Genomic DNA, 13458 nt, shown 5'->3' with positions numbered 1-13458 from the left:
CCTTTTTCTTGTTTCCTTGATAAGTGTGGCTGGAGATTTATCAATTTTGTTACTTTTTTCAAAGAACCAGATCATGGTTTCATGGATCAGTTTTATTGCTTGTTTGTTTTTTGGTTTCTAGATCATTTAATTTCTTCTCTAATCTTTATCATTTCCTTCTTTCTACTGGTTTTAGGTTTTGTTATTGTTATTTTTGTAGCTCCTGTAGATGTAAGGTTAGGTTGTTTATTTGAGATTTTCTTGTTTCTTAAAATTGGCCTGTATTGTTATAAACTTCCCTCTTTGAACGGCTTTTGTTGCTTCTCAGAGGTCATGGTTTGTTGTGTTTTCATTTTCATTTGTTTCTGCTTACTTTTTCATTTCTTCTTTTATTTCCTGCTTGAGCCATTCATTGTTTAGCAGCATGTTATTTAACCTCCATGTATTTGTGGTCTTTCCAGACTTTTTGTTTGTTTGTTTGACTTCTAGTTCCATAGTATTGCAGTCTGAAAAGATGTGTGGTATGATTGCAATCTTCTTGAATTTGTTGAGGCTGGTTTTGTGGCCTAATATATGATTTATTCTGGGGAATGTTCCATGTGCCCTTGAAAAGAATGTGTATTCTGCTGTATTAAGGTGGCATGTTCTGAATATATCTGATAAGTCTATCTGATAAGTCCATCTGGTTCAGTGTTTCATCCCATGTCCATGTTTCTTTGTTGATTTTCTGTTTAGATGATCTCTCCATTGATGTAAGTGTGATGTTAAAGTCCCCTGCTATTATTGTATTATTATCAATTCGTTCCTTTATGTTTGTTATTAAATGTTCCATGTAGTTGAGTCCTTCTATGTTGGGGACATAAACATTTGCAATTGTTGTATCTTCTTGTTGGATTGTCCCCTTTATTATTATATGGTGTCCTTCTTTGTCTCTTGTTAGTCTTTATTTAAAGTCTATCTTGTCTGATATAAATATTGCTACTCCAGCATTCTTTTGACACCCATTTACATGATAGATGTATCTCCATCCCCTCATTTTTAATCTTTAGGTGTCATTAGGCTTAAAATGAGTCACTTTTGGACAGCATATAGATGGGTCTTGTTTTTTTTAATCCATTCTGTCACCCTATGTCTTTTGATCGGTGTTTTTAGTCCATGTATATTCAAAGTAGTTATTGGTACATATGAATTTATTACCATTTTATTACTTGTTTTGGGGTTGTTTCTGGGGATTTTCTCTGATTCTTTCTTGTCTTTCCCTCTTTAATGGTTTGCTGATTTTCTTTAGTGATATATTTGGATTTCTTTCTCTTTATTATTCACATGTTTATTAGTGGTTTTTGAGATATGGTTACCATTAGGTTTGTATGTAACTTCTGCATAGAGCAGTTTATATTAAGTTGATGGTGATTTAAGTTTGAACCCTTTCTTTTCTCCTCTCCTCCCCAAATTTCAGATATATGTTATTATATTTTATATCATTTTATTTTGTGAATTCTTTGATTTTTTTACAGAAATTTTCATTTTTATTGCTTTTGTGTTCCTTACCTTTATATTGTCAATTTTGATATCTGCTATCCACTAGAGCCCCCTTTAATATTCTATGGTTGGTTTTGTGGTCATGAACTCCTTTAGTTTTTGTTTGTCTTGGTAATTGTTTATCTCTCCTTCTAGTCTAAATAATAACCTTGCTGGGTAGTGTATTCTTGGCTGCAGATTTTTGCCATTTAGAACTTTAAATATATCATGGCTTTCTCTTTTGGCTTGGAAAGTTTCTGCTGAAAAATCACCTGCTAGCCTTATGGGTTTCCCCTGGTATGTTACTGACATCTTTTTTTTTTTTTTTCTGCTTTACATATTTTTTCTTTATCACTATATTTTGCACATTTAATTACAAAATGTTCTGTTGTTAGCATGCTTTTGTTGATTTTGATGGGAATTCTCTGTACCTCTTGGATCTAGATATGTTTCCTTCCCCAGATTAGGGAAATTTTCAACTTTTGTTTCTTCAACAGTTTCTTGTTTTCTCTCTTCTTCTGGGACTCTTATAATGTGAATGTTATTACATTTGTTGGAGTGATTGAGTTCCCTTGGTCTATTCTCATTTTCTGTAATTCTTTCTTTCCCCCCTCTCTTATTCAGAGAGGGGAAAATGGATTGCTTTCCATTACACTTTCTCTTAGGTCATTAATTTGTTTATTTTCTTCTTCCATCCTGCTATTCATTCTATCAAGCATGTTTCTCATTTTGTTTATTGAGCCCTCTCTGCTATGTTATTATTTATATCTGTGTTAAGGGACTCTCTTCTCAAGTCCAATGAGTATCCTTGTGATCACTGTTTTAAATTATCTATCAGGCATGTTACTTGTATCTGTGTTGTTTAGATCTCTGGCTGTGACCTTGTCCTGTTCTTTCATTTGGGATAAATTGCTCTGTCTCCTCATTTTGTCTGCCTCTCTGTGTTTTTTTTCTGTGTATTAAGAAAGTGAGCTATGTCTTTTGCTCTTGAAAATAGTGACTTTATGAAGAGGAGGTCCTGGAGTGCACTGCAGTGCAGTGTCCCCTGTTTACTAGATCCTGGAACTTCAGTAGAGTTGCTTATGTCCTGCTTTTGTGTCTGAGTCACTTTTCTTTTCAGTGTGGTTGTCTGCCTTGGCTTTCTGTCAATTGTGGGCTGTGCTTGCTCTCTTTGGTGTTAGTGGAACCCAGGCAGGCCAGCCATGAGGTGTCCTGCTGAGGAACTTGAAAGTAGGGCAGTGATGTTAGCAAAATTTGAATGAGGGGGTACATGGGTGGCTCAGTTGGTTAAGTATCTGCCTTTGGCTCAGGTCATGATCTTGGGGTCCTGTGATTGAGCCCCTTATCAAGCTCCCTGCTCAGTGGGGGGTTTGCTTTTCCTTCTGTCCTTCCCCTTGCTCATGCTTTCTCTCTCTTTCATGTGATCTCTCTCTCTCTCTCTCTCAAATAAATAAATAAAATCTTTTTAAAAATTGCTTTGGGTTACTAGTCATATGCCAGATTGCACAAAGCACTGTGGCAGGTGGGGGCTGGTTGCCAGGGTGGCCAGTGGCACAAGGCTGGGTGTAGCATGGGATAATGGCTAGGTGCAGTTGGGCCCAGTGTGTGAGGGTGGCTTGGAGCCCATAGCTGGGCATAGTATAGCAGTTAGGAGGGGCATATAGCTTCAGCCACACTTGGCAACTGAGCATGGTGTATGATGGTGGCTGGAGTTGTTAAGTTGGAAGTGTGGAGACACAGTTTGAAAGAGGAACAGATCATGGCTACTGCAGTTGGGAGAGAAACATGGTCACAGAGGTCAAGAGACAGAATAACACACAGGGGAATGCATAAGGAAAACAAATTTCCACAACTGGCTTGGAAAGAAAGAGGGGCCAAATTTCATGAGTTCTTGCAACCAGCAGGGCTTAAACCCTGGAATTTTAAAGATCAGTGGGCTTTGCTAGGATAGAGCCAGGAGGGCATTTGATGGTTTTGGAGAAAAGGCAGACAAACATCCCATAGACATATAGTGTGGAAACAGCAATCAGAAGAGCACCCAAGGCACACAGTGGGGAGGTAATTTGCTCATTTCAGAGATTACCCCAGAGAAGCAGTGTTCATGGAGACACCCCTCAGGGAACAAAGGAACTTGTCAGTGCCATTCCCCCACTAACATATGCACAAGGCTACCTGTGGGAACCAGCTCAGCACCAACACTTGCTACATAACTTGCTTACACCAAGCCCTGCTACCCACATTCCAGTGGAACCACTCCTCCCAGTCACACTTGCTTCAGTCCCACCAAAGTGGGCCCTCTCCCCCAGAAAACCTGCCTTTGTTCACACCAGGTCTCCCAGTGCAGGAGTTTTGCAGAGCCTCAGTTCTGGCAGCAGTGGCAACAGGTCTCATTTCACAAACAGATCAGTGCACATCTTGTTAAAATGTGCAATAGTTAGGCCAGGGACCAAACACTGTTTACAACAGGCAAACAGAGCCAGACAACTGGCCTGAAAGATAAAGTGGCTAAGACAAAACAACAGAGCACATGCAGCACACACTGGAGACACTCCCAAAAGTGCCAGACCCTGGGGAACAGGAGACACTACATGGCAGGGCACTACAGGACTTCTTCTTTATAAGGACATTATGCTCAAGAACAGGAGATGTAGCTGACTTTTCTTACACAGAGAAACTGGCACAGAGACTTAAATAAAATGAGAAGACAAAGAAATTTATCCCAAATGAAAGAACAGAACAAGGTCACACCAGAGAGATAGGCAAAATATATACAATTAACATGCCTGATAGAGAATTTAAAGCAACCACCACAGGATACTCACTGGATTTGAGAAAGAGTGGAAGACATGAGTGAGATATTTAACACAGAGCTAAGGAATGACATAGAAGAGATAAAGGGCTTAATAAATGAAATAAGAAACACACTTGATGGAATGAACAGCAGGCTAGAAGAAGCAGAATAAGTTAATGACCTAGAAAACAGGGTAATCAAAAGTAACCAAGCTGTATAAAAGAGAGAGAAAAGAATTATGTAAAATGAGAATAGACTTAGAGAACTCAGTGACTCCATCAAATGTGATAACACTCATATCTTTTTTTAAGATTTTATGTATTTGACAGAGAGAGAGAGAGAACACAAGCAGGGGGAGCAGCAGGCAGAAGGAGAGGGAGAAACAGGCTTCCCGCTGAGCAAGGAGTCTGAATCGGGGCTTGATCCCAGGACCCTGGGATCATGACCTGAGCTGAAAGCAGAAGCTTAACTGACTGAGCCATCCAGGTGCCCCTTATTACACTCATATTATAGGAGTGCCAAAAGAAGAAGAGAGAGAATAGGGGGTAGGAAATATATTTCAACAAATAATAGCTGAAACTCCCCTAATTTGGGGAAGGAAACAGATATCTAGATGCAGGAGGTACAGAGAACTACTATCAAAATCAACAAAAAGAATATCCAAGCCAAGACTTACTGTAATTAAATTTGCAAAATATAGTGATAAAGAAAAAAACAATTAAAAAACAGCAAGAAAAGACAGTAACTTACAAGGGAAAACCCATAAGGCTAGCGGGGGATATTTCAGCAGAAACTTTCCAAGTCAGAAAGGAGTGGCATGATATATTCAAAGTATTAAATGGGAAAAATCTGCAGCCAAGAATTTTCTATCCAGCAAGGCTATCATTCAGAATAGAAGCAGAAACAAAGAGTTTCCAAAACAAACAAAAACTAAAGGAGTTCATGCCCACTAAACTAGCCCTGCAAGAAATATTAATGGGGACTCTTTAAGTGGAAAGGAGAGACCAAAAAGTGACAGTATAAATGTAGGAAACACAAAAGTAATAAAAATGAATATTTCTCTAAAAATCAGTCAAGGAACTGACTAAATAGAAGGATGTAAAATATGAAAACATATACCTAAAATGTGGGAAGGAGAATAAAGAATAGGTTCAAACTTAAATGACCACCAACATAATATAGACTGCTGTGTGCAGAAAAGGTTATGTACAAAACTAATGGTAACCATATATCAAAAACCACTAATAAATATGCAAAGTTAAAGAGAAAAAAATCCAAATACATCACTAAAGAAAAATAGCAAACCACAAAAGAGTGAAAGGCAAGAAGAAATGAGAGAAAATCTTCAGAAACAACCACAAAAAAAATAATGAAACAACAACAAGTACATATCTATCAATAATTACTTTGAATGTTAATGGGCTAAGTGCTCCAATCAAAAGACATAAAGTAGAGAATGGATAAAAAATATCAAAGCTGCCTACAAGAGACTCATTTTATACCTAAAGACACCTGCAGACTGAAAGAGAGGGTGTGGAGAAATATCTATCATTCAAATGAATGTCAAAAAAAAAAAGCACTTGTAGCAACACTTATATTGGATAAAGTAGGCTTCATTTATTTTTTTAAGTAAACTCTATGCCCAAAGCGGGCCTTGAACTCATAACCCTGAGATCGAGAGCTGCATGCTCTACTGAGCCAGCCATGTGCTCCAAGACTTTAAAACAAAGACTGTAAGAAAAGACAAAGAAGGGCACTATATAATCATAAAGGGAACAATCCAACAAGAAGATATAACAATTATAAATATTTATGCACTCAATATAGGAGGTCTCAAATACATAAAATAGTTAATAATGAACATATAGGAAGTAGTTAATAATAATACAATAATAAAACATCTCACTTATATCAATGGACAAATCATCTAAACATAAAATCAACAAGGAAACAATGTCTTTGAATGATATGTGGGACCAGATGGATTTAACAGATATATTCAGAACATTTAATCTTAAAAGAGCAGAATACACACTCTTGTCAAGTGTACATGAAACATTCTCCAGAAAAGATCATATATTAGGCCACAAAACAAGCCTTAACAAATTCAAGATCGATGTAATGCCATGCACTTTTTCTGAGCACAGTGCTATGAAACTAGAAATCAGCCACAAGAAAAAATATGGAAAACCACAAATACATGGAGGTTAACGTCAAGCACCAGACGGCTTCATAGGTGAGTTCTACTAAACATTTAAAGAAGAATTAATACCTAGTCTTCTCAAAGTATTCCAAAAAAATAAGAGAAAAGTTCCATATTCATTCTATGAGGCCAGCATTACCCTGATACCAAAATTGGATAAACACACCACTAAAAAAGTGAACTACATGCCAATAACCCTGACAAACATAGATGAATAGATGCAAAAATCCTCAACAAAATATTAGCAAATTGAATCCAACAATACATTTAAAAAAAACCTTTGCTAAAATGAAGTGGGATTTATTCCTGGGTTGCAAAGGTGGTTCAATATTCACAAATCAATCAATGTGATACATCACATCAATGAAGGAAAGGATAAGAACCATATGATCATTTTAATAAATGCAGGAAAAGCATTTGACAAAGTACAACATCCATTCATGATAAAAACCCTCAACAGGGGTGCCTGAGTGGCTCAGTCAGTTGAGCATCCAACTTCTGATTTTGGCTCAGGTCATGATCTCAGGGTTGTGAGATTGAGTCCTGCATTGGGCTCTGTGCACAGCTTGGAGTCTGCTTGGGATTCTCTCTCTTTCTCCCTATGTCCTTCCCTCCACTCAAACTTGCTTTCTCTCTTTCTAAAATAAGTTAAAAAAATAAATCTTAAAAAAAAAAAAAAAACCCTCAACAAAGCAGGTTTCAAGGGAACATACCTAAATATAATAAAGGCCACATATGAAAAAGCCACAGCTAAAATTATCCTTAATGGGGAAAATTTGAGAACTTTTCCACTGAAGTCAGGAACAAGACAAGGATATCCACTCTCACCACTTTTTTTCAACATAGTAGTGGAAGTCCTAGCCACAGCAATTGGACAACACAGAAAAATAAAAGGCATAAAAATTGGTAAGGAAGAAGTAAAACTTTCACTATTTGCAGATGACATGATACTATATATAGAAAATCCTAGGGACTCCACCAATAAAACTGTTAGAACTGATAAACAAATTCAATAATGTCACAGGATACAAAATCAATATGCAAAAATCTGTTGCATTTATATACATCAATAATGAAGCAGCAGAAAGAGAAATTAAGAAAGCAATCTCATTTATAATTACACCAAAAACAATAAGATACCTAGGAATAAACCTAACTGAAGAGGTAAAAGACCTGTACTCTGAAAACTGCAAAACACTGACGAAAGAAACTGAACATAATACAAATAAATGGAAAGACATTCCGTGCTCATGTATTAGAAGAAGAACTATTGTTCAAATGTCTATACTACTCAAAGCAATCTACACATTTAATGCAATTCTTATCAAAATCCTAACAGCATTTTTCAAAGAAGTAGAACAAATTATCCTAAAATTTGTATGGAACCACAAAATACCCTGAATAGTCTAAGCAATCTTGAAAAAAGTAAAGCACAGCTAGAGACATCACAATTCTGGACTTTAGGTCATATCACAAAGCTGCAGTAATCAAAACAATATGGTATTTGCACAAAAGTAGATACACATGGATCAATGGAACTGGGTAGCAAACCTGGAGATAAACTCCCAATTACATGATCAATTAATCTTTGACAAAGCAGGGAAGAATATCCAGTAGGTAAAAGTCTCTTTATACACATGGTGTTGGTATAACTGGACAATATATGCAAAAGAATGATCCTGGACCACTTTCTTACACCATATGCAAAACAAACAAACAAACAAACAAAAAACTCAAAATGGATTAGAAGACCTAAATGTGTGACCTGAAACCATAAAAATCCTAAAATAGAACACAGACAGTAACCCCTTTGACATCAGCTATAGCAACTTCTTTCAAGATATGCCTTCTGAGACAAGGGAAACCAAAGCAAAAATGAAATACTGGGAGTACATTAAAATCAAACAAAAAAAAGTTCTACACAGAGGAGGGAACAATCAACAAAACCAAAAGGCAACTTTTGGAATGGCAGAAGATATTTACAAGTGACATATCTGATAAAGGATTAGCATCTAAAATAAATGAAGAACTTATACAACTCAGCACCCCAAAACCAGATCATCCATTTTAAAAATGGGCAAAACACATGAACACACACTTCTCCAAAGAAGACATACAGACAGCCAACACACACATGAAAAGTTATTAATCATCACTTACCATCAGGGAAATGCAAATGGAGAAAAGAAACCCTCGTTCACTGTTGGTGGGAATGCAAACTGGTGCAGCCACTGTGGAAGACAGTATGGAGGTTCCTCAAAAAGTTAAAAATAGAACTACCCTACCATCCAGCAATTGCACTACTAGGTATTTACCCAAAGAACACAAAAACACTAATTCAAATGGATACATGCACCCCTATGTTTATTGCAGCATTATTTACTATAGCCAAGATATGGAAGCAGCCCAAGTGTCCATTGATTGATGAATGTATAAAGAAGTTGTAGTACACACACACACACACACACACACACACACACACACACACAGGAATATTATTCAGCCATTAAAAAGGAATGAAATCTTGTCATTTGCAAGGATATGAATGGAGCTGGAGATTATAATGCTAAGCAAAATAAGTCAGAGAAAGACAAATGCCATATGATTTCACTCATATGTGGAATTTAAGAAACAAAACAAATGAGCAAAGGGGAAAAAAAGAGAAATCAGGAAACAGACTCTTAATTATAGAGAACAAACTCTTGGTTACGAGGGGAGGGAGACTGGGGGAATGGGTTAAATAGGTGATGGGGATTAAGGAGTGCACTTGCTATGGTAAGCACCAAGTGATGTATGGAATTGTTGAATCACCATATTTTACAACTGAAACTAATATTACACTGTATGTTATCTAACTGAAATTTAAATAAAAACTTGGAAAAAACTATAAACAAAAATTTACAGCAAATATAATACTTAATTGGAAATGTTGCAAATTTTCTCTGTATGATAATGATTGAAATAATGCTGTATAAAACCACTTCTACATTCTACATAATTTTTAGTGGGATTCATAGCCAGTGCCAAAATCAAGAAAAAGGAATAAAATATATAAGGATTATAATAAAGAAACAAAATTCTTATTATCCACAGAAAATATACTTCAAATATATTATTAAAAATTATCAATGAATTTAGCATGGTAGCATAATATGAGGGCAATATATAAAAATCAGTTGTATATGTACACAGAAACTATAAAAAATAAAACATGAAATTTTAAACTATGCCACTTACAATAGACTTTTCTTGAGTTACATAAAGAATATCTTACAATAATATAGATAGGTAAAAAAATACCCAGGAATAAAGTTAATGGATGATATGTAAAAGCTCAACACAAAAAGCTATAAAATATTAGTAAGAAAAATTTATGTAGGTCTAAATAAATAAAGTGTATAGTATATTCATTGATCTAAAGTCTCAATTTTTAAAGATATATTCTTTTAATGTATCTATTCACTCATTACAATCATAAAAAGTTCCAGTAGGTCTTTTGTGCAAACTGACATACCTCATTTAGATATTTTATGCTTATGTTAAGGATGAAAATTGCCCAAGTCACTACTGAAGAAAAAAAATGTAGGGGGACGTAATTTACTACACATCAAAAAATCACTGTAAAATAAATTTTTAGCAAATATGTAATTACAAAGAAACAGTAATTAAGACAGCATGTTATTGATTCAAGGATAGACAAATACAACAATATAACAGAATTGTGAGTCCAGAAACAAACCCACATATACATGGAGTTTTATTTAATTTCAAAGCTGTCATGGAAGATAAGTAGGGAAACAAAATACTTTTCAATAAATGGGGTTGATTCAACTGGATATTAATGTGAAGGAAAATGGAACTAGACTGCTAACTCACACCATGTACACACACACACACACAAATTCAAGTCAATTGTAGATGACAATATGACAGATAAACTAATAAATCTCATAATATTAGTATAGGAAAATATCTTCTTAAATTTATTAGATTTTAGTCTGGGAAAAGAAGCTGCACAATCTCTTCATTTCAGGGCTAAGACAGCAGTTCTACCTTCTTCTCACTCATCTCAGCTGTTTGCCTTTCATGTTTCCATCAATTTCCTTCAGCTAACACTCCTTTGAAACTCATACTGTAGTTAAAATAAACCTTCAGCTTTTCATCCTCCCTACTGGCATCACCCACCCCATGTCCCTCTCCCAAATCATGTTTCTAAATGTTTTCTTCTACACAAAATCCTGTCCAAGGTGACATTAATTTTCACATGCATAACCCATGTGACTCTGTCGCTGCAATTCCTTAACTTTTTCTTCTCTGAAGATATTTACTTCTACTTCAGTGTAGCCTTATTTTCTTGTGGCAGTAATTGTAACTTGTCCTCATCTGAAATTTAAAATAAGACATTTCTCTCTTATCCATAATCTCCTGTGGTCCTTCACTCCTGTTACACCCAGTCCACCATAGTCTCATGTTTTCTTTATTTTCTTAATCTCTGAAATCCCTCCTGCTTTTAACACACCTTCCTTCATCAGCTGGTTTCCAAACCTTGATCAAATGAGATGTCAATGTACCTTGTTCCTGATCTCAGGTGATTGAACACTAAGGATGCTTAGAAATCGGAGAAGTTTTAGGAACAAATCCACATTGACCTTCCCCAGCCAAGTCCCGACAACACTGTTCAGTTAGTTTATCTAGTTATTTCAACCCTCCCTGTCAGTGTTTTGAGTGTTTCTCACTCCTTTTTATGTATTTATTTATTTTTGAGAGAGAGAGAGAGCATGAGCAGCTGGGGGGGGGGGGTGCAGAGGGAGAGGAGACAGAGAATCCTAAGCAGGGTCTACGCTCAGCTGAGTGCAGAGCCTGACGTGGGCTTGATCTCACAACCATGAGATCATGACCTGAGCCAAAACCAAGAGTTAGAAGCTTAACCAGCTGAGCCACCCAGGAGCCCCATTTCTCATTCCTTTTAAGCTCCAACTAAATTTGTTCTCCTCCTTTACCCATTAACTATGAAAAAGGAAACTGCCCAGTGTGAGCTCTTTCAACTTTCTTCTTCACAATGTCTCCACGTATTCTTTCAATCTTTCTTTCATCCATTCTAATTCAGAAGAAATGTCTCTTCTATTGCTCTATATCCCTTCATACCTCATCTCAAATCTCTGAACATGTATATATGTGTTTGTTTCTGTATTTCATTGTCATTATTTGCCTCTAGGCTTTTCTAGGCTATTCTATTTAGCCCAATAACTTTAAATATCTCCATTGAGAATAAATGATTATAAGACTTCCTTGGGACAGTGTCCCTCTCAAGCCATCTTTCTGTGTCTCCTTGTACTCACAGAAAAAAATGATGAATTTATCCTATTTATATATCTCTTTACTACACACTCCCTTATTAACTTCATGGGATATAATAACAAGCTAATTGCCAAATTCATTAGCCAACTTTTTACTATATTTTTATTATCTCTCAGCAGAATTTGGTTACTGTACCCTTTTCTTAATATTCTTTTCTCCCCACGCCTTCCTTTATGAGATATATTTCTCTCCTAGCTCCCATTCTATTTTATCACATCTTCTCTTTCTTCTTCTTTTCTAACTCCTCTGTCTTTATTCTCATTTTAATTATAGATATTCTCCAATGTTTTAAAATTTTCTTCCTTCTCTTTCCATGTTTTATTTTATTCTTCACACCCTCATCTTCTTATGTAGTTACTATTGTTTTTATTTTTATTTTTATTTATTTTATTTTATTTTATTTTTTTAAAGATTTTATTTATTTGACAGAGAGAGACACAGTGAGAGAGGGAACACAAGCAGAGGGAGTGGGAGAGGGAGAAGCAGGCCTCCCGCCGAGCAGGGAGCCCGATGTGGGGCTCGATCCCAGGACCCTGGGATCATGACCTGAGCCGAAGGCAGACGCTTAACGACTGAGCCACCCAGGCGCCCCGTTACTATCGTTTTTAAAAGATTTTATTTATTTATTTGTTTGTTAGAGAGAGAGAGAGAGCACAAGCAGGGGGAGCAGCAGGCAGAGGCAGAGGCAGAGGGAGAAGCAGACTCTCCACTGAGCAAAGAGCCCGATGTGGGACTTGATCCCAGGACCCTGGTATTATGACCTGAGCCAAAGGCAGACACTTAACTGACTGAGCCACCCAGGCGTCCTTGTACTTACTACTTTTAAATCCATATCTTTAGTACCCTCCTCAAAAATTACTTCAGTACCACCTCTTCAATGAAACCATTATTTTTTTTAAAGATGTTATTTATTTATTTATTTGTCAGAGAGAGAGAGACAGACAGTGAGCACAAGCAGAGGAGAGGCAGGCAGAGGGAGAAGCAGGCTCCCCGCTGAGCAAGGAGCATGATTTGGGACGCAATCCCAGGACCGTGGGATCATGACCTGAGCTGAAGGCAGACACTTAACCATTTGAGCCACCCAGGTGTCCCCAATGAAACCATTATTGATGGTCATCAAAATTCATGACTTCTTTCTCTTTATTTGTATAGTACTTCACATATTTTATTTTGAACTTAGTAATATTTCTTTGTATTCAGAGTACTTATTTACATGTCTATATCTCTACCTTTCTTTAAATATAAGTGCTTTGGAAGTAAGGACCACAACTTTGCCATCTTTGTGAGGTGATTTTGAGAACTGGATTTTTCTCTTTTCCAATAGGAGACATTTTCTGGACAAATATCCTCTCTGTCAATGTGTCAAGCTTTAGCTATATACTATCATTAGCATTATCTGTAGATGGAGAGCATAGAAATAGGGGCCAATTTTTGCTCTGTCTCATGGAGTTTCAGCCCTACTCTAATTTCTATGCCAAGAAAACTGTGCACAATGACAAATTTCCTCTTTGCATTTTAGTACATTAATTCTAAGCATTACACTCTCCTGGCCACTGACTTCCCTAAAGTGTGTTTGTAGTGTAAAATCATTCAATCAAATTTAATATGT

This window comes from Phoca vitulina, unplaced genomic scaffold (assembly GCF_004348235.1).
Source record: "Phoca vitulina isolate PV1807 unplaced genomic scaffold, GSC_HSeal_1.0 scaffold39, whole genome shotgun sequence".
NCBI lineage: Eukaryota > Metazoa > Chordata > Mammalia > Carnivora > Phocidae > Phoca > Phoca vitulina.
Note: the sequence above shows the minus strand (reverse complement) of the source record.